At 44.8% G+C, this 5,928-nt stretch overlaps 1 pseudogene; it reads left to right on the forward strand.

Moving 5' to 3' along the window:
* The first annotated feature begins 4,635 nt into the window (after positions 1 to 4,635).
* LOC148118889 (large ribosomal subunit protein uL11 pseudogene) lies at positions 4,636 to 5,230 on the forward strand (annotated as a pseudogene).
* The last annotated feature ends 698 nt before the right edge of the window (positions 5,231 to 5,928 follow it).

Consider the following 5,928-nt stretch of genomic DNA (forward strand, 5'->3'; position numbering starts at 1 on the left):
GTAGAAAGTAGAAAAAGACAAGATCTCCTGAGTAAATTGGGAGCATGGGGACCTTGGGGGAGGATTGAAGGGAGGAGGGGAGAGGCAGGGAGGGGAGCAGAGAAAAATGTAGAGCTCAATAAATATCAATAAAAAAATTATATACACACACAAAAATAAAAAATAAAAAAGATTTATTTGGGGCTGAAGAGATGGCTCAGAGGTTAAGAGCACTGACTGTTCTTCCAGAGGTTCTGAGTTCAATTCCCAGCAACCACATGGTGGCTCACAATCATCTGTAATGAGATCTGATACCCTGGAGAAAACAAGTGAAGAAAGGAAGGGTCTGTTTCGGCTCACAGTTTGGATGCAATCCATCATGGCAAGGGAAACAGCTCTGGCTGTGTCACAGCTAGAGGCAGCTGGTGATGTCATCAACGGTGAGGAAACAGAGAAAGATGGACACGGGGGGCTGAGTTTGCTTCCTCCCTTTCTCTTTCTCCAGTTAGGGGTCTCAGTTCACAGGATGGCACCTCCTGCAGCTGGGGTGGGTCTTCCTTCCTCAGGACGCCCGAATAGAAATTCCCAGCATGCATGCTCAAAGGTGTGTGTCCTCTATGACTCCAAATCCAGTGAAGTGAAGAGGAAAGTTAGCCATCACCCAGATTGGGGGGCTGGGCCAATATTTAACTTTTGTCCGGGTTATACGAGGCGGCAGGGGAACTGTCAAAGTTCTAAGCTTCCACTGGCTTTTCCTCAAGAAACAGGATGGGCCAAGAATATGCTTTAATTAAATCTTCTGCAGATATAAAGATGCATTCTGGGGTTCATGCAAAGGTCTTTATTGGGTGACTTCACTTCTGAGTCATTAGCTGGGCATAAGCATCAGTATTGTCTAACTGGGAGACTGAAGGCAAATTATTATATGCTCTAAGACTGACAAATACACAGGTCAATTGACATTCTTGCAAATTGCTCTGGTTCTGCTGCACAGCTTCCTGGGCATCTGTAGTTGATTAAATAAAGATTATGAATAATGGGTCTCTGGAAGTTTAACTCTACAACAATCTAAGCAGATAGTTACTTTTTTTGCTTTTTTTTTGTTTGTTTGTTTTGTTTTTGTTTTTTTTTTTTTTCTAGACAGGGTTTCTCTGTAGCTTTGGAGCCTGTCCTGGAACTAGTTCTTGTAGACCAGGCTGGTCTACAGGACTGTTCCACAGAGAAACTCTGTCTTGAAAAACCACACACACACACACACACACACACACACACACACAGAGAGAGAGAGAGAGAGAGAGAGAGAGAGAGAGAGAGAGAGAGAGAGAGAATAGAAAACAAGATTCTGTCCTGAAGTATAACAGGCGTCAAACTTGTGATTTCTAGCAGGAGTAGATCTAATTACCAATAAAGCCATTGGTAAAACTTCTAAAGTATTTTATCAGTTTGGTCAGTTTTAGTTTTAGAATACCATTTGTCTACTCACCCTTCCCAGACAAGGAAGAAAAAGACAGTTTCCAAACCTCACCGTACCACCTACTTTTCTTAGATCATACCCAGTGCCCACTGTGGGAGATCACAGTCTCTGGAAACGAGAGGTGCGGGATGCTTATTAACTCTAAGCATTTACAATGGGATGTGAGAGGAAGCAAGGTGGTCCTTAGGAAGAAGTTAATGATGGGGTCAGCACAACAAAGCCTTTGCCAACCTCTTGGGAAGATCAGGAGTTGGCGCTGCTTGTCAGTTCGCTTGGGCACACACACAGCTGGACCTGTGTAGTCCCCGTGTCTCGTGGTCTTTGAGTGATGTGGAAAGGATGTGACTGAGAGGAAGCCACCGAGGACCTGGAAGGAGCTGACAAGTGAAGGGTTTTTGCTGCACGAACTCTCTGCCATGGTCCAGCCTTTCCTTGAGGGTGGATTGGATGATGCTCCTGTCCTAGCACAGCTTTAAGATCATGCTCCTCAGTCCCAGCTCTGCTTCAGCCAGACATTCTAGATGCAGAGCAGTTGTGGAACATGGAACAGCATCAACTTCAATATAAGTGAACAGCATGTATCTGTTTCTGAGATTTTAAAAATGGGGCATTATTTATTCATGCATATTTGGAACAAAGACATCCTCCTTTGCAACTTCTTTCTTACAACATGGACACTCACAAGCAATAGTGAATTGTATTGTCCTTTTTAAAATCTGCTAATAGAAAATCTTGAACGATTTCTGCTTTCCATTCTTCATTGGAAACACAGGGTCACTCAGCCCGCTGGGTCACTCACACATAGGAACATGGACAAGAGTTAAGCTGGTCTCACAAGGCTGTCATGGGTTCCCTCTGCAGAGCTGAGTCACACATACAAAATCAAACTCCTTAGAAGGAAGTCTGCTACACAGTAACAAACAAGAGGAAGCCTCGTGGCTACAAACCTTGCAGGAAGGGAGCTTGAGGTTAGCCGAGACCCAGATTCCTAAATTGCAGAAATAAAAGCATGGTTTCAGTCACCAGCTGTGTACTTAGGGCCTGACATATTGCCTCTGTGTTTCTACAGGTCCCACGGGAACACTGAAGGCCACGGGGACTGTCATCCCCCTAAAAGTCACCCCCTCCAGTCACCATTGCTCATTCCAGCAAGACGAGTATGAAAGCCAGACTTCCTGATTTCCTAGCTTAGTGCTTGCCTCTCCGTCTGCTTACTCTCAACGCTTCATGATGTTTACTTCGTATTCTTAGGGACACAATGTCAAGCAAAGCAGTGTCTTTGTTCCCATGCTTGGTGCCACTCAAATGGCAGATCGCCACAGCAGATGCTGGGTGGGCTTGGGACCTGGGTGTGCTTGCTTTCTTGGTGTCCAGCTCCTTCTCTATCTCTGGTAGTTTGAATGAAACTGTCTTCCATAGACTCATAGGGAGTGGCACTATTTTGAAGAATTAGGAGGTGTGGTCTTGTTGGAGGAAGTATGTTACTGGGGAAGGGTTTTAAGGTTTCAAAACCCTAAGCCAGGCCCAGTGACTCTATTCCTGCTGTCTTTGGATCTGAATGTAGAACTCTCAGATACTGCTTCAGTACCATGCCTGTCTTCATACTGCTACATTCCCCAACATGATGACAGTGAACTAAACCTCTGAAACTGTAAGCAAGCCCCAATTATAAGCCCTCTTTATAAGACTTACCATGCTCATGGTGTCTCTTCACAGATGTGGGATGTTCTTCTGTATATGTGTTGCTTTATTGGTTGATGATAAAGCTGTTTCGGCCTATGGCAGGGCAGAATAAAGCCAGGTGGAAAATCTGAACAGAGATATATAGAGAGAGTAGGCGGAGTCAGGGAGATGCCATGTAGCTGCCAAAGGAGACAGAAGTCCCAGAACTTTTACTGGTAGGCCACAGTCTCGTGGTGATATACAGATTAATAGAAATGGGTTAATTTAAGATATAAAAGTTAATTAATAAGAAGCCTGAGCTAATAGGTCAAACAGTGTTGTAATTAATACAATTTCTGTGTAATTATTCAGGTCTGAGTGGCCAGAAAATGAATAGCAATCTCTCTTTACACTTCTCAGCAATAGACCACTGATTAGGTTACTTTACCTGTGTGCATAGGGAAGCCCGGAGTGTATGGGGAGTTTGCTGAACCTCCCACTCTCAACGTTCTTATAATGACTGACTGAGCCAGCCATGGTGGCACATACCCACAATGCCAGCATTTGGAAAGTGGAAAGTGAAGAAGCAGGATCTCAAGATGACCCTTAGCTACACAGTCAGTTTGAACTCCTGACCTACATGAGATTCTGCCACAGACACAGAGATGTAAATCATCCCATTTCTTATCTCCTCAGGGACAGTTCTGAAGTAAGACCTACTGTGTCTCCAAGTCAACTTTTCAGCATTATTTCTCACCTTATTTTGTCCCTGCTGTGGAATAATCCTTCTGTACACCATGCATATGTATTACTGTCATTGGTTAAAAAAGAACTGTCTGACCACTAGCCGGTAAGGAAGTATAGGTGGGACAATGAAACTGAGAATGCTAGGAGGAAGAAGGAAGAAGTCAGAGGAGTCACCTGCCAGATGCACAAAATGGGATAGAGGTACAAGTCACATGGCAAAATATAGTTTAATAGAAATGGGTTAATTTAAGTTGTAAGAGCTAGTTAGAAATAAGCCTGAGCTATTGGTCAAGCAAATTAACATCAAAGCCTCTGTGTGTTTATTTGGGAGCTGCTGACAGGAGAAAAACTTCTGACAAGTCTGTCTTTTTCCTGCACTGTTTACTTCCTCTGACATTCACTTGTACCGCCACCTTTCCCACTAAACAAATAAACAAATATAAAATAAAACCTGGAAGAAAAGGGGCTTACAAATACTTTAGTCCCTTCCTGTCGGGCAAAGTGGAAGGTAGCTGCCAGAGACGTAGGGCTGTTTGTGGGTGGGGGATTGATCAGTTGGCAGAAAACTTGCCTGGTGCACAAGGCCCTGGGTTCCCATAAACTGTATGCTGGCAGCATCTGTGACAACTTCAGAGGCAGAGGAGAATTAAGAGTTCAAGATAATCCTCAAGGAGCTTGAGGCCAGCCTGAGATGCATGAGGCCCTTTAGCTAGGCAGCACTGGCCAGCTTCAATACAGTGCTTACACTTTAACACAGCACTTACACCTCTTCAGAATAAAAAAAGCCCCTTTCGGTTTTTGGCTCGGAGGAGGCAACGGTGCAACTTTCTTTGGCCGTCCCAAATCCGGGTTCATCTGACACCAGCCGCCTCCACCATGCCGCCCAAGTTCGACCCCAACGAGATCAAAGTCGTGTACCTGAGATGCACCGGAGGTGAGGTCGGCGCCACATCCACCTTGGCCCCCAAAATCGGCCCCCTGGGTCTGTCTCCGAAAAAAGTTGGTGATGATATTGCCAAGGCAACTGGTGACTGGAAAGGCCTGAGGATTACAATGAAGCTGACCACCCAGAACAGACAGGCCCAGATTGAGGTGGTGCCCTCTGCCTCTGCTCTGATCATCAAAGCCCTCAAGGAGCCACCAAGAGACAGGAAGAAGCAGAAGAACATTAAACACAGTGGAAATATCACTTTCGACAAGATCGTCAACATTGCCCGACAGATGCAACGCAGGTCTTTAGCAAGAGAACTTTCTGGAACTATTAAAGAGATCCTGGGTACTGCACAGTCTGTGGGCTGCAAAGCATCAAGAGAAAATATTTCAATAAAAGACCATCTGATAACCAAAAAAAAAAAAAAAATGCCTTAGATGTTTAGGGCAAGAATTCTTAACCTGGAATCCAGAGACCTTTAAGTCAGAAGGTCTGAGAACCTGGATGGAGGGGAAAATGACATCACTTTATTTTCACTATCACTTAAGTGAATTCATTCATCCATTCTTTCCAGACAGAGTGTTAAGATAGAGCCTGTGCTGGCCTTGAAATTGTGGTCCTTCTGCATCTACTTCCTAAGTGCTGGGACTGCAGGCCTCTGCCACTATGACACCAGGGAAATCAGGGTGCCTCCTAGAATTCTTAACCTCATTAATAAAAGAATTTCGGGTTTGTGGCTAGAGAGGTATCTCAGCGATTAAGAAGCACTTGCTTCTTTTTCTGAGGACCTAGCACAATACTTACAACAGGCAGTTAACAATGCACGCGCACGCGCACACACACACACACACACACACACACACACACACACACACACACACACCTTTAAAATGAAATTTAAGAATGGACTCAAACTGGCATTGGTGGTTCACGCCTTTAATCCCTGTGCTCGGGAGACAGGCAGGCAGGTCTCTGTGACCTTGAGGTCAGCCAGGGCTACACAGTGAGACCCTGTCTCAAAAACAAACAAACAGAAAGAATGGACTCGAGCAGAATCTCAAGGACAATTTGAGTTTAAGGGGCAACAAAGTCCCAGGACAGGGAAATCTTAGCGAGAGAGAGAGAGAGAGAGAGA

The sequence above is a fragment of the Myodes glareolus genome, chromosome 19 (genome assembly GCF_982192425.1).
Source record: "Myodes glareolus chromosome 19, mMyoGla1.1, whole genome shotgun sequence".
Lineage (NCBI taxonomy): Eukaryota > Metazoa > Chordata > Mammalia > Rodentia > Cricetidae > Myodes > Myodes glareolus.